The sequence below is a fragment of the Papaver somniferum genome, unplaced genomic scaffold (genome assembly GCF_003573695.1).
Source record: "Papaver somniferum cultivar HN1 unplaced genomic scaffold, ASM357369v1 unplaced-scaffold_15, whole genome shotgun sequence".
Lineage (NCBI taxonomy): Eukaryota > Viridiplantae > Streptophyta > Magnoliopsida > Ranunculales > Papaveraceae > Papaver > Papaver somniferum.
In genome coordinates this window covers 2125021-2146275 of record NW_020624376.1, presented here as the reverse complement: position 1 = coordinate 2146275, position 21255 = coordinate 2125021, and positions in this window count along the sequence as shown.

Here is a 21255-nt window from a genome sequence, read left to right as displayed (position 1 = left end):
AAACCAAAAGCTGCAGAATACTGCCATATATCGTAAGTAGACATCCAACCAAATGAATGCGGTGGCAGTAGAAAAATTAAGCTTCAATCGTGGATTCTCTACGAACATGAAAAATGGATGTTCAAACCAATAAATTTGTTGGTTTGTTGAGTGAGATGGAACACGTAGCGCACGCTTGATGGAAGGACGGGCGAGCATGCCTCAATCGCCCGCGTTTGAGCAAGCAACGCTGGCGTGTGATCTTTAGCCTCCAGCGACTGTAGTAAAACCGCTCATTAATTCTCTGTACATTTTATTATGGATAGAAGATATAGAAAATGATATTATGTTGACAAGTGGGCCAATAATCATTAGTGGAGGAACACCGGAATTAAATGCTCAAAAGCGAGACACAATGATGATTATATGCAAAGTAATAAAACAATATCATATATACCTAATATTATAATAAGTTTAATAGTATATTTGTTTATTTTTTGAAAAGAAAGATCCAATTTTATTAGGAAAAGATCTCTCGGGTACAAAGTCCCTACCGAGTCATTCGTTACAATTACATTAAAGAAATTTGGGCATGTGTAATCCCATATACTTGTGCATAGGTTGTTGTTGTTTGTTGTCTGTGATTGTTTCATTGTTGCGTTGTTCGCCAGTCCATCTGCTGTTTGATTTGATTCCATGTACGTGTGTGTGATTACGTACTGTCGTATCTGTTGTAGATGGTGCTTAATTTCCTTCAGCATCGTCTGAATGATTCAAGGTACTTGTGAAGTCACCTGTCTTATCATCATTACCAGGGCCGCAGAATCTGATTCAAAGTGGATTTGTTTCTGTTGTTTTCCCAATCGGCGCCGCCATTGCCATGATGACTGCTCCTAGTGCATTTCTGCATATCCACCCTGCACCTGCACATTCCGGTTGTCCTCCTTGGTTTGCTTTTACTGGCTCCATCGGTATTGATTTGTATCCAATCCGAAGTTGGCGGCATCCATCGAACCCATATAGTTGTCATGTTTCTACTCTATTGTCGATGTGTATGTTCTTGCAAAGTGGCTGGCCAATTGAGAAGCTTGTGGTTAACTGCCCACTTGTATTCTTGCCCTAGGAGGAGCGCAATATGGAAGATCTGATTCAGAGTTTGAATTGTGTTTTGTAAACCTTCCCATTTCTTGCTAGCCAAATGTTCCAAATCAAGAAGCAGCAAATTGAGAAGTGTTCTTTCGTCGTTTTTAACTGTAAAAACTCACTGAAGTTTGCTGGTGCTGTCAGTTGAGTTGGTGTCGGCCGACTACTTATATTGGCAGTTTGGTGTTGTGGTTGTTGTTGACAAATAGTTACTGGCATTGGGTGTGGTGGGAGTACTAATTCATTATATGGGTTGTGAATCCCATTGTTAGAATTGTAAAGTGTACACCAGAGCTGCTGTACTTTCTTGGCTCTTGGGAAAGTAAAAAGGCAATGATGGAATGTCTCCGTTTTTAGATCACATATAGGGAAAATGTTTGTGGTTGTGATATTCCTATAGTGTAGACCTGAAAAGGTGGGTCATCATGGTTGAGTTTCCATAGGAAAAATCGGATTTGTTGGGGACAATCTGCTTTCCAAATTGTTTTGACTACCTCCGTATTCAACTGAGAATTGGTCGGAGGTTGTGTATTGGCAGTGGTTTGTTGTGTTCTGAGTAACACTGCTGTTTGAGAGTGAAAACGGTTTCTGCTGATTTTGGTAATTTCGGGTGTGTGGGTGAGAAACGAATTTAAACCCTAAACAATGTACTGCAAGGGAGTACTTTAGATTCGAGAGATCAATCTGTACAAATCCGGCCTAAACCAAGAAATGGTCGTTCCAGACTTTCTTCGGTCACAAAGTGAAGGAGAAGGGTTGGTTTTGGGGAAGGAAGCGAAGAAAGTGTTGAGACCAGAACAGTTGATTCTGGAAGAGTAGTTGTTTTCTAAGACTTGTATCAGAAAGTGGGAAGCTAACAGATGGAAAGCTAGAAAATGTTTTTTGAGTGTTGTATGCTCCTGACCTGAACTTGTGTTCAGTGGAAATAGGTAATGCCTATTTATACAAGTTGAAGTGAAACGTACTCTGGTCTCATTAAGAAATGGAAACGGTGAGTAAATGGGAGGAGGTGGTAACCGGTAACGCCTGGAATTGATGTTTCATAAAAGAAAGCGTTTCACCATTACTCCTTGTATTTACTAACCGCCTCATCCTTATGATACTTTCTTATAATGGGCGCAGTGTACGCCGCACGCTGTAAACCGCAAACCAATAACCAATGAGCATCCCCCAGTTTGTGACATGCGTTGATGTCTCGAGTGTTTTCATGGAAAACATGTAGCATGTTGTTGTCGTCTGGCAAGTCGATCTTGGAAGACTCGCCTGCTCAGTGACCTTCGACGGTCGAGATTTTGCATCTTAAGAGGAAAGGTAGCCGTTGATTATTGTAACCCTTCGTTTGGTAGCCAGTGACATGAAAGCATGCTCGGTATGGCTTTAATATGGCCTGGTTTAGGCGCGGCCAAAAGTTAGGATTTTGGATTTGTTTAGGCGCGACCAAACTAGGGCCAAAAGTTGACATGCGTTAGCTGGTAACCTTGGACGGATAAGATCTGCATTTTAGATGAAAAGGTGGTCGTTGATCGTTGCAGGCTTTCGTTTTGGCATCTGCATAGGGAAGGCCGGTATGGCGTGGCGCGGCAAGGTGGTTGGCATGCCATTGGCACATGTGGCATGGCATGCCTTGGCACGGTTTGGCGTGGCCAAAACTAGGGTTTTGGGCCAAAGGTTACCATGCGTTGTCTGCGACCTTGGACGGCTAGGATTTGCATCTAGGATTGAAGGGTGGTTGTTGATCGTCGCACGCCTTCTTTTTGGTAGCCGTATAGGGAAGGCCGGCATGGTATGGCACGACAAGGTGGTTGGCACGCCATTGGCACATGTGGCATGGCATGCCTTGGCGCGGTTTGGCGTGGCCAAAACTAGGGTTTTGGGCCAAAGGTTACCATGCGTTGTTTAGCGACCTTGGACGGCTAGGATTTGCATTTAGGATTGAAGGGTGGTCGTTGATCGTCGCACGCCTTCGTTTTGTTATCTGCATAAGGAAAGCAGGCATGGTATGGCGCGACAAGGTGGTTGACATGCCATTGGCACATGTGGCATGGCATGCCTTGGCGCGGTTTGGCGTAGCCAAAACTAGGGTTTTGGGCCAAAAGTTACCATGGTTGTCTGGCAACCTTGGACGACTAGGATTTGCATTTAGGATTGAAGGGTGGTCGTTGATCGTCGCACGCCTTCGTTTTGGTAGCCGCATAGGGAAGACCGACATGGTAGGGCCAAGGCAGAATGGTACGGACGTCTTGGCATAGTGGGGCCAAGGGTTTGGACGGCTTGGCATAGTGGGGCCAAGGCAGAATGGTGCGCCGGCTTGGTATAGTGGGGTCAAGGCAGAATGGTGCAGACGGCTTGGCATAGTGGGGAAAGGAATAATGGTGCGGACGTCTTGGCATAGTGGGGCCAAGGGTTTGGACGACTTGGCATGGTCGGGCCAAGGCAGAATGGTGCGGATGGCTTGGCAAAGTGGGGCCAAGGAAGAATGGTGCGGACGGCTTGGCATAGTGGGGCCAAGGCATAATGATGCGGACGTCTTGGCATAGTGGAGCCAAGGGTTTGGACGACTTGGCATGGTGGGGCCAAGGCAGAATGGTGCGGATGGCTTGGCATAGTGGGGCCAAGGAATAATGGTGCGGACGGCTTGGCATAGTGGGCCAAGGCAGAATGGTGCAGACGTCTTGGCATAGTGGGGCCAAGGGTTTTGACGGCTTGGCATGGTGGGGCCAAGGCAGAATGCTGCGGGTGGCTTGGCATAGTGGGGCCAAGGGTTTGGCGGCTTGGCATGGTGGGTCCAAGGATTTGGCATGCCATTGGCGCATGGTGCGGCCAGCATGGCTGGCGTGATTTGCCATTGGCACAGTGGTGCGGCTGGCATGGTTGGCATGCCTCGGCGAGAAGATGTGGCTGGCATAGTTTGCCATTGGCACAGTGGTGCGGCTGGCAAGGTTGGCATGCCTTGGCGCGTAGATGTGGCTGGCATGGTTTTCCATTAGCACAATGGTGTGGCTGGCATGGTTTGCCATTGACACAATGGTGCGGCTGGCATGATTGGCATGCCTTGGCGCGGATATGTGGCTGGCATGGTTTGCCATTGGCACAGTGGTGCGGCTGGTATGGTTGGCATGCCTTGGCACATAGATGTGGCTGGCATGGTTTTCCATTGGCACAGTGGTGTGGCTGGCATGGTTGGTATGCCTTGGCGCGGAGATGTGGCTGGCATGGTTTGCCATTGGAACAGTGGTGAGTCTGGCATGGAGATGTGGCTGGCATGGTTTGCCATTGGAACAGTGGTGCGGCTGGCATGGTTGGCATGCCTTGGCGCGGAGATGTGGCTGGCATGGTTTGCCATTGGCACAGTGGTGCAGATGGCATGGTTGGCATGCCTTGGCGCGGAGATGTGGCTGGCATGGTTTGCCATTGGCACAGTGGTGCGGATGGGATGGTTGGCATGCCTTGGCGTGGAGATGTGGATGGCATGGTTTGTCATTGGCACAGTGGTGCGGCTAGCATGGTTGGCATGCCTTGGCGCGGAGATGTGGGTGGCATGGTTTTCCATTGACACAGTGATGCGGCTGGCATGGTTTCCATGCCTTGACGCGGTAGCATGAGAACTAGGGTTTGACATGGATGATGTTAGTCAATATTAAGGGTTTTTCCGTGGAACATGACCCATGTAAAAAAAAAGGGTACCCCGATAATTCTTACGTAGGCATGATGATTGATTCAATAAATGTGCTAATGGTCATAGTGAGTCATATCGGATGTACAGTTTTACGATTTTGACCCTAAGCTAAAAGCCACCATCAACATTAAGTCCCATGTTTAGCTCGGAACAGTAGAATTGTTGCGAGGTAAGCATAAGATGGTGACAGGCTAGGAAAGAAAATCGAAAAAACAAGTCGTGATAAGATGGTCAGGGAAGTCCGACTAACCTTTTTCGAGAGGTAAAGAGAGTTTGTACTTCCCATGTTGGCGGCCTTGTATGAATTGTACTGGTGGTGCAGACCGTGGAGTGGTGAGATGAAAATTGTCGGCTTAGTCTGGCCATGCATCACCTTGGCTGGGTTAGGGAACATCATGACGCTGGCTTGGCGAGTTGTTGGTGTTAGCGCGGCAAGTCATAGCGCGACACGATGGCGCAAGGCATGACACGGTTTGGTGAGGCAAAGCATGCGCGGGACGGTGGTGTAAGGCATGACACAGTTTGGTGAGGCAAATCATGCGCGGTTTGGCGTGTGGGGCCAAGGCAATGGCGTGGGCGCTCCTGGCATGGTGATTTGTCTTCGTGGGCCCGGTTGCCTTTTTTCCTTACTTGACTCAAATAGGAAGTCCTTGCCTTATTCAAAACCCCGCAAGTGTTATGCCCGTAGAAAGGGGGTGTTATTCCTTCTCCTCACGTCACCTTATCGGTCTTGTTTTTTCCAAGTCTCGGTGCTGGACGTAGAGAGTAACAATGCGGGAAAGCATGTATTAAACATTTACTTCCACGTTTTCTCACCAAACCCTAATTTACCTCGCTAGTAGAAAGCGGTTTTATTAGAATCTAATATCAAGGCTTTCCTTTTCGGGACTTCATCGCTCTGCTGGTTATCAGAGATGATCTTGAATGTTTATTTGCGCAGGTCGTTCTGAAATCGCGTCTATCCTCTATCCTTTCTCTGGTATTGTAGCACATAATGGGATCTTCCAATGACAGACATGTCTCCAATTTTTCGGGGAGAAACTTTGGAGCCGACCAAAACCAGTCTTCTTCGCATGGGGAGGCATTGAATAGAACTGAATCTCTATTTCGTGAAGTCGGAAAAATCATTCGGGACATACCTTTGGAGGAAGAACGGGAAGGCGGCGAAGCATCCCAGCGCGTTGGGAGGATTTGGTGCAACAAAACCTCTTCACGGTCCACTTTTAGGGCGGGACAGTTCACTTCTCAGTTGGAACGTAGGAAAGCTTGTGAAGCTTTTAGGGGAAAATCAACATAGCTCCCATGTCTAGGATGGTGTCATAACCCTTGATTCTTATGAATCGGGAAATTCTCTTCGAAAGGTTGCTGAGAAAACTTCCGAGGAAGATGATGATGTCGCGATTGATGAAACTGAAACAACTTTTGGAAAAGATGGCGAAACTGTTGTAGGTGGCATTGGAGAAATCGTGGTGACATACGCTGGGTTGGTTGCCGAGGAAGATGTTGGTAAACAGACGGATGATGTTGCTGCTGAGACGACTTCCGAGTGGGATGTTGGGGCTGCTATTGTTGGTGTGGATTCCGGATGGAACCTTTGCTGTCTGAAAGATTGTTGGGGAAAGTGTTTGAAAAGCTCTGACCGAAGCATTGGCAAGTCACACATTGGATTTCTATGACTAGCTTCTTCTTCTTCATTATTTCCATTCTTCGTTTAGTTGTCTTGACGTTTTGCAGACATTTTTTTTTACCTTCCTTGTATTCGCGGCGACTAGTTGCGGTTTCTGTCTTTGAATAAAAACTTCTCATTTTTGAAAGACCCAAGCCTTCCCTTAGAATGAGTTGGTGTATCTGGTTGTGATTGGATGGTTAATGGCTTCTCAATGATTTGGGATTTGTTTGGTATATTTTTCTGAGATTTGGAAAACTCATTCGGAAAGAAATGTATGCCTTTTGAATAAAACGAAACCCTAAAGAAGAATACAAACGATGCATTCATCTTGGGGAAATACAAATATCAAGCGGAAGGAGAAATTGCTGAAGAAAATACTAAAGGGAGAGTGCTGGAAGAGGGTAGTACAGCGTTTTAAGGATTGAAAAGCGTGATCCATCGCTAGTTAATTATCACGCCTCCCATCTTGTTTGTGTTGATGAGCTTGCAATAACCTCCCAAAAGGACGTATGCCACCAGATATGGCTCGTCTTCTTTTTCCTTGGGTGAATCGGTCCGAGCAGCTATCTTCACCGTCATCTTCCCGACTTGAAACGAGTTCACTTTGACCACCATATCTCTGATTTGAAACGAGTTCGGGTGTTGTGCAACCGTTTGAATCTTGGTCTCTTCAGTTTCGATAGCAGCTTCCAAATTCTTTGCAAAGCGTTTGAATGACCCAACGCCCCACTCACATCTCTTGACAGCGTCCGCACCAGTAATCTTGTTGAGTCCCCATGCCAGAATAGGGGAAGAAATGACTGGTTGTAAAGAAGATCGTTCGGCAAGACTTACTTGTGTTTGGAATCTATGAGTTAGATCTAACAGGTCATCTCCAGGTGTCCGGGTTCCATCGGTAACTCGTCGATGCGGCATCAAGTGGGACGGTTTGTTGGAGATTCTTTCGGGATTTGACATCAGTAGAGGGGATGTTCCTAATTCCTCCTTGTTGTCGAGTACCCACAAGTGCCCCAATATCATGTCGTAACCCATTTCTTTGACAATGTGGAATTTGTTACGCGTTATAACGTCTCCCACCTTGATCTCGAGGTTAATGTAGCCGTACGCGTTCAAGGCTTCCCCTCCCGGGTTCTTAATCACAGATGGGGAATGGGTAGCCTCTTGTTTCGTAAATCCCGCAGCTTTCAGAGTCTTGAAAGTAACAATGTTGAAGTCATAGGCCGTGTCGATTAGCGTGTTGTCGAATTCAATACCTCTTAAATATGATGTGGTCAGCAGTCCCCAGTTTTCCTTTTTGAGTCCGCTCGCTGAGAGAGCGTGGGCTCTTGGTGTGGCTTCTGTGGAGGGGAAAAGCCGTTTTCCCGGCACGACACGATTGAGAGCCGTGAAGATATCTTGGCACTGCACCTTGGAAAGGTAGAGAATTTCGCATACGTGCTGCATCATGGATCACACAGTCTCGTGCCCAGAGTCCCCAGGGACTCCACAATTCCTCACTGGAAGTGGGTCTCTATGTACTCCCTCGTTTCCTAGTTGAAGTTCCCCTGCTTCTATCTTTTCTTTGAAAATATGCTTCAGTATGTTGCAATCACTGGTTGGGTGGTGAAAAAATCTGTGGTAGTGGCAGTATTTGGGGTTTGCCGTCTCGGCCTCAGTCGGTGGGCGTCTGGGAGATGGTAGTCTGATAACATCATCTTGAATCATGCTTCTAAGAGATCGATCACCCCCTCAATGGGAAACAGGAAATCCAGGGTATTTCCTTCATCTTCGTGATGACGCATGGGAGCTTTAGCGGCGTCCTTCCGTAGCAGAGTTGCTCGTCGTGCTGGTGCTTCGCGTTTAGGCTGCTGGTCTGTAGCCGGAGCCTTCCTTTTTCCTCCCTCGTTTACTACGCTCACAGAGGAGGGACCAGCGTTGTACTGCTTGTTGATGAGACGTCTATTCCCGCGAGTTTCGCGTACATCTCCGGCTCTAGTTGGTCTAGCTTTTTCTAATAATGCTGGTTTTGTCGTTGCTGATCGCCTGACAGCTTCATGGATCTCAGAGAATGTATGGAAACGCAGGTTCTCTAGCAAGGCGCGGTAAATGGGAGCAATACCGTTGATGCATGAATTTACCAGATGTTGCTCGGTCACGTTTGGGTCATGACAGTCTAGTGCTTGAACCCTGAATCTCTTAACGAAATCATTTGGATGTTCGTTGTCCCGTTGGTACATCCTTCCTAGGTCCGAGAAGGTAACTTGTTCAGAAACAAAGAAGTATTTCTTGTAAAATGCGGTAACCATGCCATCCCAGTTGGGGATGCTTTTTGGCGCGATGTTGTTGTACCATGTGTACGCTCTTCCGGTAAGCGATTTCGAAAACTCCCTCAGACGAAGAACGTGATTGTATTCATGTTCGCCAAGGGACTCCAAGAAGCGAGAGACATGTTCACGTGCATTTCCGGCGCCGTCGTACAGGGTGAATTAAGGAGAGGAGTATCCTCTTGGAAGAGGAATCCTTTGAATTTCAGGTGGGTAAGGAGGTTGATGTTGATGCATGTTTATTTCATCATTCTTGATTCGATTATGGAGAAGTTGCTCCAGATCCTCTCGTGTGACAAAATTGGATGAATGACTTCTCTTTAATGGGGTTATGACACGAATCTCCTCGTCCGCGGAGATGCGTTCCGCCGAGGTGCTAGCGTCGGGGGTGTTGGAGGCGTTTCTAATCGGCTCTGGAGGGGGTGACTCACGCGGTAGAAGCTCTGTCAGGTATTTGAGGAAGACGAGTACTTCTTTCTGTATCAAGACCATATCCGTCTAGGCTCTAGCGAGAACCTCATGTATTTCCATCAAATCAGGATGGTGATATAGGGTCGGCTTCCTCTGGCTCCTCCGGTTTCTTGTCCCGTTGGTGGGGTAGTTGGAGTCTTAGTGGCAGTTGGAGGTTCCATGCTTGACGAAGCGTTAGGATCGGTAGCGGAAGCTCTGGCCCTGGTGACTGGTGGCGTAACGCCTGAAGGAGCACTTTCAGTACTGTCAGGATTAGCAAGTTCCCCAGGGACATTAGAGGCGGCAGCGGCTCTGTCCCTAGTGATCGGTGGTGTTACACCTGAAGGATTGGTTTCGGTATTACTGGGGTTTGTAGGTGGCGTAGTGATGCTGTTGGAAGTAGTGTTAACACCAGGGACAGATTCTGCGTTGGTGTTCTCGGCAGCTGATCCGGATTTGAGTTCCACCATGTTGGAGTTGGAAGTGAAAAGTGATATCGGAAATTTGGAAATCGATATTGCAACCGAGAGGTTGATCTCCCACTGTGGCCGCCAATTGTTTGAGGGTGAAACGGTTTCTATTGATTTTGGTAATTTTGGGTGTGTGGGTGAGAAACGAATTTAAACCCTAAACAATGTACTTCAATGGAGTACTTTAGATTCGAGAGATCAATCTGTACAAATCCGGCCTAAACCAAGAAATGGTCGTTCCAGACTTGCTTCAGTCACAAAGTAAAGGAGAAGGGTTGGTTTTGGGGAGGGAAGCGAAGAAAGTGTTAAGACCAGAACAGTTGATTCTGGAAGAGTAGTTGTTTTCTACGACTTGTATCAGAAAGTGGGAAGCTAACAGATGAAAAGCTAGCAAATGTTTTCAGAGTGTTGTATGCTCTTGACCTGAACTTGTGTTCGGTGGAAATAGGTAATGCCTATTTATACAAGTCGAAGTGAAACGTACTCTGGTCTCATTAAGAAACAGAAAACAGTGAGTTAATGGGAGGAGGTGGTAACCGATAACGCCTGGAATTGATGTTCCATAAAAGAAAGCGTTTCACTATTACTCCCTGCATTTACTAACCGCCTCATCCTTATGATACTTTCTTATAACGGCCGTAGTGTACGCCGCACGCTGTAAACCGCCAAACCAATACCCAATGAGCATCCCCCAGTTTGTGACATGCGTTGATGTCTCGAGTGTTTTCATGGAAAACATCTAGCATGTTCTTGTCGTCTGGCAAGTCGATCTTGGAAGACTCGCCGGCTCGTTGACCTTCGACGGTCGAGATTTTGCATCTTAAGAGGAAAGGTAGCCGTTGATTATTGCAAACCTTCGTTTGGTAGCCAGTGGCATGAAAGCATGCTCGGTATGGCTTTAATATGGCCTGGTTTAGGCGCGGCCAAAAGTTAGGGTTTTGGATTTGTTTAGGCGCGACCAAACTAGGGCCAAAAGGTGGTCGTTGGACGGCTAAGATCTGCATCTTACATGAAAAGGTGGTCGTTGATCATTGCAGGCTTTCGTTTTGGCATCCTCATAGGGAAGGCCGGTATGGCGTGGCGCGGCAAGGTGGTTAGCATGCCATTGGCACATGTGGCATGGCATGCCTTGGCACGGTTTGGCGTGGCCAAAACTAGGGTTTTGGGCCAAATGTTACTATGCGTTGTCTGGCGACCTTGGACGGCTAGGATTTGCATCTAGGATTGAAGGGTGGTTGTTGATCGTCGCACGCCTTCGTTTTGGTAGCCGTATAGGGAAGGCCGGCATGGTATGGCGCATCAAGGTGGTTGTCATGCCATTGGCACATGTGGCATGGCATGCCTTGACGCGGTTTAGCGTGGCCAAAACTAGGGTTTTGGGCCAAAGGTTATCAGGCGTTGTATGGCGACCTTGGACGTCTAGGATTTGCATTTAGGATTGAAGGGTAGCCGTTGATCGTCGCACGCCATCGTTTTGGTAGCCGCACAGGGAAGGCCAGCATGGTATGGCGCGACAAGGTGGTTGGCATGCCATTGGCACATGTGGCATGGCATGCCTTGGCGCGGTTTGGCATGGCCAAAACTAGGGTTTTGGGCCAAAGGTTATCATGCGTTGTTTGGCGACCTTAAACGGCTAGGATTTGCATTTAGGATTGGTCATTGATCGTCGCACGCCTTCGTTTTGTTAGCCGCATAGGGAAGGCAGGCATGGTATGGCGCGGCAAGGTGGTTGGCATGCCATTGGCACATGTGGCATGACATGCCTTGGCGCGGTTTGGCGTAGCCAAAACTAGGGTTTTGGGCCAAAGGTTACCATGGTTGTCTGGCGACCTTGGACGACTAGGATTTTCATTTAGGATTGAAAGGTGGCCATTGATCGTCGCACGCCTTCATTTTGGTAGCCGCATAGGGAAGGCCGACATGGTAGGGACAAGGCAAATGGCGCGGACGACTTGGCATGGTGGGGCCAAGGAATAATGGTGCAAACGTCTTGGCATAATGGGGCCAAGGCATAATGGGCGGACGGCTTGGCATAGTGGGGCCAAGGCAGAATGGTGCGAACGTCTTGTCATAGTGGGGCCAAGGGTTTGGACGGCTTGGCATGGTGGGGCCAAGGCAGAATGCTGCGGATGGCTTGGCATAGTGGGGCAAAGGGTTTGGACAGCTTCTCATCGTGGGGCCAAGGGTTTGGCATGCCATTGGCGCATGGTGCGGCCAGCATGGCTAGGGCCAAGGGTTTGGCATGCCATTGGCGCATGGTGCGGCCAACATGGATGGCGTGGTTTGCCATTGGCACAGTGGTGCGGCTGGTATGGTTGGCATGCCTTGGCGCGAAGATGTGGCTGGCATGGTTTTCCATTGGCACAGTGGTGCGGCTGGCATGGTTGGCATGCCTTGGCGCGTAGATGTGGCTGGCATGGTTTTCCATTGGCACAGTGGTGTGGCTGGCATGGTTGGCATGCCTTGGCGCGGAGATGTGGCTGGCAGGGTTTGCCATTGGCACAGTGGTGCGGCTGGCATGGTTGGCATGCCTTTGCGCGGAGATGTGGATGGCATGGTTTGCCATTGGCACAGCGGTGCGGCTGGCATGCCTTGGCGCGGAGATGTGGCTGGCATGGTTTGCCATTGGCACAGTGGTGCGGCTGGCATGGTTGGCATTTCTTGGCGCGGAGATGTGGCTGGCATGGTTTTCCATTGGAACAGTGGTGCGGCTGGCATGGTTGCCATGCCTTGGCGTGGTAGCATGAGAATTAGGGTTTGACATGGATGATGTTAGTCAATATTAAGGGTTTTGCCGTGGAACATGACCCATGTAAAAAAAAAGTACCCCGGTAATTCTTACGTAAGCATGCTGATTGATTCAATAAATGTGCTAATGGTCATAGTGACGTCATGTCGGATGTATAGTTTTACGATTTTGACCCTAAGCTAAAAACCACCATCAACAACTGCATAGCCACTTTTGGCCGTGTATTTTCCCGTTTTGACGTGAGGCCATATTGGTTTATCTGGGATTGGGGGGTTAGGATTGTGTATGCCTCTGATTACTTCTCTTAAAATGGGTGGAAAAATCTGTTCTAGCATATTGGAGTTCCAATGATAAGAGTGAGGTTCAATTAATGTACTAACCAGATTGTTTTCCGCTTCCCCCAATGAGAGGTTGTTTGCATGCATGGGGATCCAGTTTTCACTAATTGTTGTTGTTTCGCCATCTCCTATTTGAATCCCATGATTTTCTTGGACAAAGGGAGCGATTTTAGCTAGATTTTTCCAAGCCTCACTTGCTGTCGTTGGTGGTTTCGGAATTCTTTTTAAAATCTGCTCCTGCTGCATGTATTTTTTCCTGTACATATTATTGCAAATAGTATCTGGATTGGCGTGAATTTGCCAGACCCTCTTACCCAGTAGGGCAAAAATGTGTTTTCTGGCGTTCCGTATCCCCAGGCCCCCTTGCTTTATGGGCATGTTGAGTTTATCTTTCCCAATCATGTGTAGCTTCCTCGTATTTTTATCGTGACCCCAAAAGAAATTTCTTGCTATCTTGTCAATCTTTTGGTGTACGTGCGCCGGAAGCAATTGAGTTTGCATTACATGATTGACTATTAGTAAAAAAACTGGAGTTGATAAGCATCTATCTTCCTACTTGATTGAGACACTTTGTCGTCCATCCCTTAGCCTTTCTTTATAATCTTTGCAGTAGCTGAGCGAAAGTGGGAGAAGAATTTCTTCCTTGCTTGAACTCGACCCCCAGGTATTTAGGCGGGTTATGGGTGGTTGGTATATTGAATGTTCTGGTGAGCCAGTCTCTTTTTGTTTTGGTTTGTATTGGGATGATGTATGATGATTGATTTGTCACTGTTGATTTCCTGTCCCGCTGACTTGGAATAGGTGTGGAGAATTTCCTTCAGGTTGTCACAAGTGGTCTGATCCGCTGAGCAAGTAATGAGAAGATCGCCAGCATACATGAGGTGGAGGATTGGTGGTGTCTTGGACGAAATGGTTAACCCTTTGAGCTTTGATTCATTCTCCAAAATAGCCAGATTGGTAGATAGAATCTCTGAACACATTATGAAAACATAAGGTGATAAAGATTCGCCTTGTCGCAAGCCCCTGGTTGGCTTAATGTGTTCCTGAGGATTGCCATTGACATTGATTGAGTAGGTAACTGAAGTTATACAAAGCATCAGATACTCCACAAATTTTGTTGGGAATCCTAAAGTCAAGAGGGTTTGTCTTATGAATCCCAAATCCAAACAATCATAAGCCTTCTTGATATCTAGTTTCAAAGCTATTTTTGGATTTTTTGTGGGTGGCGAGGATATAATGTGATGGAAGATCTCTGTCACAATAGCAATGTTATCATGGATGGCTCGGTTTGGTATAAAGGCGCTTTGGTATGGGCTTATCATAAATTGTAGTATAGGTCTTAATCTGTCGACCAAAATTTTCGAAATGACCTTATATACTACATTGCACAGCCCAATAGGCGTAAACTCATTTGGTTTTGTCGGGTTTTTAGTTTTAGGGATGAGGGTGATATTTGTGTGGTTGAACCGGTTTGCTAGTTCTACCTTGTCGAAGAAATTTACCACTAATTCAATGATTTGAGTATTAGTGGTATCCCAAAAAACCTTGAAAAACTTACTTGTGTACCCATCAGGTCCCGAAGCTTTATCTGATCCAATGCTCTGCAAGGCTTTGTGAATTTCATCGACTGTGGGTTGTTTCATGAGCTCCATGCAGTGGTAGTTTGACATCCTTGGAATGATCTGATTGAATAAATGCAAGTCCACCTCAGTTGGGTTTGTTTTGTATTGTTGCTCATAGTGTTGCACCAGCATCAAAGCTATTTTTCTTTGGTTGTATACCCATCTGTTGTTGAAATCTTGGAGATGATGGATATAGTTTATTCTAGCGTTGATTGTTGCTTTGGTATGGAAAAACCTGGAGTTGAGATCCCCATTCTGTAGCCAGTCAATTCTTGCTCTTTGTTTTCCAGTATGTGTCATGGCGGTGCGAATTCCTTGTTTCCTTTTCTTGTTGTATCCAAAACAGAAGTTCGGAGCCCCTAGTTGTAGTACATATTGATTGGGCCAGCTATATTTGGAATTCCGCTTCCCTTAGCAATTCTGGTAGGTGGCCGAAAGTCTGTGTGTGCCATTGTTGCAGTGCTTTGGTAGTTTCCTGCATTCAGATAAGGAGATTATTTCCCACCTCCTGGGAATGATGATGTTGCCAGGTTGTGATGACAATTTCTTTCATTTGGGGATGTAGGAACCAAAGATGTTCTATCCGAAAGAGTTTAGTATTTCTTCTTGTCATGGCCTGTTTCATCAACAGAATTGGCGCATGATCAGATCCAATTCTTAGGAGGTGTCTGAGCAGAGCATTGGGGTTTTCATCAAGCCACAGTTGTGTTGCAAGCCCTCTATCTAGCCTTTCCATGATAAAACCGCCATCAGTTTGGTTGTTTTACCATGTGTAGTCATCTCCCTGGAACCCTAAGTCAATCAGTCCATTGTTGTTGATGAAGTTATTGAAAACTCTGACTTAACAGGTTGTTACTGGTCTTCCTCCCTTCTTTTCATGTTGAGCTACCATATCATTGAAGTCACCCATAAGTAGCCAGGGGACTGTTGGTGTTGTGATGAGTTCATCAAAAGTTTGCCAAAAAACTTTTCTTGGAGTTGGTTGTGGAGGTCCATAAATTCCGGTGAACATCCATGGTTGAGCAGATTGCGTTTGTGCAGGCCTAATATAAGCATGAATAAAATTTTGATTTGCCACTAAGATTGAGACATTAAGGTGGTAGTCCACATCAAGCAGAGGCCACCCTTATGTCCTCCACTAGGTATAGTAAAAGAACCATTAAATCCTAGAGAAGTTTCCAAAAAAGACATGTGGGACGCAATAACTAAAGTTCCGACAGAAAAAGTAAATGTGGTCTAAACTTGCGCGTGTAATCGCACAATTTAGAGACTGTCAAGGTATTGTGGATACCTTGACAGTTCCAATCTAGGTAGCTCGTTGCTTGCGCGGGTGTTGGTTTAAACCAACACCTCGCAAAAAAGAGTGAGTCTCTGCTGGTTCATTGCCTTGATCCAGAGAGAGTTTCCAAGCTGGTCTAGTAGTTGCAGTGCAGTGATCGTTTCCTCCATCCTTATTCCTTGAATTAGTTGCTTGATCCTCTGAGGCAGGTAAGTTAACAGTTGGTGTATGCTCCTGTGTCTTCTTGATGTTGCCTCTAGTGCTTCTCGGCTTCCTACTTCTCGGAGTTGGTACTTCAAAAGCCAACACTCTAGGTTTAGATGCCTGATGTGGTTCCAACTGTGACAAGGACAAATATTTTCTTGCTTTGGGTGGTGGAGGTTGTGCCGCAAAATCCGGTGTATTTGGTAGCATGAGGTATTTTGGCAGCTTCGTCGGAGTTTTAACAGTCCTTCTCTTGTAGGTACTTATTGGTTTCATGAGGTCATGATGCTTTTCCGGCGCTGCATTGGTGGTAACTATTACCTCAGGCTTGCCATTAACATTGTGAACAACCAGTGTTACCTTTGCATCTTTCTTCTGTAGCACATTCAACAACACATTAGTATAGTCCGGTGTGAAAAACGCTAACATTCTGTTGATACCCGTTTCGCTTTTGGGTTGCGGTGATGGTGCTGGATTCGGATCGGATTTGTGATCCATGGCCCCAGTTTCACTTGTCTGGGCTTCTACAAAATGGGCCTTACCTTTACCTTTGTTCTCAAATTTGAGCTGTGTATGTGGGCTAGCATTTTTGTATTGGTCCTCCACATGTGCAACTAATGTGTTAGGGTTTTGAGTTGGTACAAGTGACATGGCTCTTGCTGAGATCTTCTGGGCTGCCCTATTTATGACATTCTCTGTATACGCAGCATTTGCTGCAGGTGATTTTGCATGGGCACAGTTTTCATAGCCCTGATTTTGCGGGTGCAGTTGCTGGCTTGTGACAGTGGTTCTGACAGGCTTTTGTTGAGTCGAAACCGGGTTCCAAGCTAATCATTTCCTAGTCATTTCTGCTGAGAGATGAGTCGGGAACTGAGCCGAAAAGGGCGATTTTGTTGGATCGTTAACCCTAATTGGTTGATGCTCAGCCTGTGGAACTTGTATCCCCGGTGCGTTCTTCTCTGGTCGATTATGCTGGTGCTGTTGATCTTGAAGTTCTTTGACGTAATCTTTTCCTTTGGTTTGATGAGTAGTTGACGATTCTCCTATGTCCATGTTAATGTTCAAAGGTCAGTGTTGTTGCATGAAGCCCATTTTTGGAATTTTTGCCGCTGGCGCCTTCATTTTAGCATTGAGCTTGCCATAGGGGAAGTTGGGGAGTTGTTTGTAGCTCATGGCATGTTCTACTCCGAGGAAGTTCGTGAAATCTTTGAAGACATTCCCTGGAAATCCACACATAAAACATACTACAGGGATATTTTCATAAGCGAACTGAACCCACGCACCTTTTCCTATGTTTAGCATCACGCCTGGAGTGAATGGTTTGTTTAGATCTATCATAACATAAACTCGCGGAGGTGAGTTATCAAGATCAATTTGCAAAACTGTCCCCATCTCCAATCTCTCTATGAGGTCATGAATAGATTTTTCATCGTTAAAAAATCTAGGAAGGTTAAGAACCTGGAGACAAAAGGGAGCAACCTTGAAACATTCTTTTGGGTGTTGAAGGAAGAAATTCCAGCCTTCAAACATGACAACATGCGAACCTGCCACCAAGGTTGATTATCTAAGATGAACTCCTTGTCTATCTGATGTTCTAGGGACATTTGGATGATGTTCAAAGGCGATTTTGTTTCTATATGATGTATCTGGATTGGGAATAATCTTCCTGATAACGCTCTTCTGAGTTGGCCAAAGTCTACAGCTCCTCCTAGCACTTTAACCGCCAGGCAATGACCGTTATGTGATTGCATGAGACTCTGCATCCTTTCCGTCAGTTGGAAGATTGGGGTTTGAACTTCTTTTTTCTTTTGGAAAAAAGTTGATTGATAATTCTTTTCAGTAGTATCTTTTGAAGGTATTGATGTGTTTTCTCTTTTCTGTTTATGATGTTTTGTTGATGGCTTTTCAGAAAGGTTTTGGTTGGGATATTCTTTCTTTGTAAAGGTTGTGGAGTTACTCGAGACTGATGCGGAGGGGAAGGAATAAAAAGTTTGAGTTGAATCTGCAGAGGTGGATTTGTTTTTTAATTCCTTCTTTGGGATATCAGGAGATGAATCTTCTGAAAGTTTAACGCATAGGGTTTGTTGTAGATTTCGAAGATGTTTTTCAGAGGAAGTGTGTGAATTTATCTGTGGTTGAGAGTTTCTCGAGGTATTTCGAACGTCATTGGTGGAAGGCGGAGGTGCTTGAAACTCCATTGGTGCAGATGGCGGTGTAGACAGTTGGGGGAGAAATTAACAAATCCAGTAATTCAGACCCTAGTTAGTAAGTTCGCGAATAATTTGCGAATCATTCGCGAATTTTTACGTATCACGAATTTTACCGTCTTATTCGCGTACGTTTGTAACTCCGAACCCAAGTCGCGTATTATGTGGCATTCCCGGATTATTCGCGAATCGTTCACGAATTTTACGTATCCCGAATGATACGTCCGCTTAATTCGCCATAAATTCTTGGCTTTTACTTTTCAAAGACCCCACTTTTTGGGCTTTACTGCCTCCCGATCATACACGACCGAATATTAGACGTGTTGTAATTTTTATGAAACAAAAATGACTGAAGAGATTTGAAGGTGAAGGTGAGAGATATCTCAAACTCACTAACCAAGCATTTAAACCACTATACGACGTCCTCTTGGATAACTAATGTTGTATATATTATTAATATCATCATATTAAGTTTATTTTTTCTTTAAATAACTCACACATATGCATAAAAATTGGTGTATGACCTTATAAATACAAATTATTTGTTATATATAGATACCGAATTTTCAGAACCGAACTCACATTTATAAATCAAATTATACACGTACGTATGCCGTTCCGAATTACTAACGAATCACGTCCCGTTGACCGAATTTTGGACCGAATCTGGATTTTACAAAACCGTATAATACTCGTACGTTTGCCGTTCCGTACGTTTGCCGAATCCCGAATTGCTAACTAGGATTCAGACACTGAATTGTCTGGGTGAGGAATTAAGCCCCCGTTTTGTTTCCCAATTCTTATAGAATCTTGAAAGAATCTAGTAGATGATTGGTTCAATTGGAAGGTTAAGTTCTTCAACTCACAGAAGCAGAAACCGTGTTGATATGCGATTTTGATATCTTGACCCTAGTCAATGGCGAACGACCCCATCTCTCATTTCCAAAGTTTTATTTGTATATTTGTTGTATCTGTAATGAAAAGATGGGTCAGTGGGCGGACAATGCATGAATGCGCGTGTAATGTTCAACAACTGAGTGCATTTACCATACTGGAGAAATGTGTTTGACCATCCACCTGGCTTAACAAATAATTGAGTCTGTATATTACCATAGGAATTACCTTTAGATATGGGACATAATGATCTAACGGTTTAAAGGCCCCTTATGAGGAAAGGGGATATCTCGTAATAAATTGACTCTATTTTAGAAGAAATATAACACAACATGGTCATGGAGAAGTATGAGTTCTGAGCTGAAGTTTGTTCAATTAAATGATGTTGGTGTCTGGGTAATGGTAAGAAGATTATGATCTGGAAACACAGATGGATCCAATCCTTATCGATTCCTCCGCTCCCAAAACAAGGATGTACTTCTCATTCGCAATATAATTATGTCCATCAACTTTTTAACCAAGATAACAACACATGGAATATTAATATTTTGGAAGAGTTATTTGAACCCAATACTGTCAGACTCATCTCTAGTATCCAGATTTACAACTCTCAGGAAGACAGATTAGTATGGCTCCTTCAAAGAAATGGTGTCTTCTCTGTAAAATCAACATACATGAAGATGTATGAAGAACATAATGTGTCAGAATCTATGGGTCCAAGACTGATCAAGATCTATAAATCATTGTGAAAACTCCTCCTCCTTCCCAGGATCCGATAATTCTTATGGAAAGCTGTTTCAATCCTTCTTCCTACAAGAGATATTCTAAGCATGAAAGTGCCTGGAACTGTACCTGTCTGCCCTTTCTGTGAACAAGATCAAGAAACTCCAGTTCATGTTCTCATGGAATGTAATCTAGCAAGAGCAGTTTGGTTCTGTATTGATGGTTTCTCTCCATCTCACCCTACCTCCTTCTCGGATTGGATAAGAAGTTGGTTTGATGATTTCCATGAGAGAAAGATTTCGACAGATGAAATCTGCAAAAGGTCTATCATTGTGTGGTTCTTATGGAAGGACAAATGTGATAAAGTCTTTCAGAATGTTAACCCTAACCCTGAAAGAACTATTTTAAAATGCCGCAGCTTTATCAATGACCACTTAGCTCAAAGAAGAATGACCCATAACACTGCCGCTAGAGTTTGTCGTGGAAATGTGCATTGGTCCCCTCCTCATATGGATGTTGTTTCCATTAATATAGATGGTTCATTTTTAAACTATAACAATATTAGTGGGATTGGTCTTATAATACGAAATTTTCCAGGTGCTCAGCAAGCCGCAAGGTGCATCTATCTGACAGGAATACGAAATGCAGAACAAGCAGAATGTATGGGATTGTGGGAAGCTGTGAATTGGGCTCAAAGGTTAAAGCTGGAGAGAGTGCATTTTGAACTTGACACAAAGACAGTGGTGGAAGCAGTTAACAACAATGCTTCAGTTGATTGGCAATTACTTAATATGATAAAAGACATTTAAGCTTTGTTTCGTAGTTTTAACTCTTGGAAATGTTATTACATTCCTAAAAAGGGTAATAAGGTTGCAGACATTCTCTCTAAATTAGCTAGAGAAAATGCTTTAACTGTTACATGGTCTAGCTCTTCTCCTGTTGAGATTAGAGCACAACTATGTGAAGATCAAACTCATGTACTGGTCTAAGTTTATTCAATACATCTTCTTTTCGCGTGAAAAAAAAATTTAGATCAACTCGTAGTAAATTGGCTCTATTTTATTTTAGATTAAAAATGCTACAAAGATCCCAAAAGTTTGACACTCGTCAAAATCAAAATCGCTTAAATGTGATTACCCGCATTCAGTCGTGGTTCTGTCGTAGGCCCAAATATCCATCGCTCCAGATGTAGGTTTAGATGCATGTAGGAATTACTGTTTAATCCAGTTTTTCATGACCCAGTTAATGGCTAGTCCACCCGTGAAAAACATTTACTCCCTAGTACAAAAACATGTTTTTGGACTAGATTATTTACTCGCTGGTCCAAAAACTTTGTGGAGATTATAAAGTGTATTTTCTAAATGCCTAAAACACCCTTCCAGATCTAATTAGTATCAACACATGTAAATGTTACCAGTAGTATGTTACTACATACTAGTAGTATCAATATGGTGATACTACATATTAATATGTACTATACTAGTAGTAACAAAAATATGTTACTAGTAAATTAGGTAACTACTTTACTAATATACTAGTAAAGTAAACT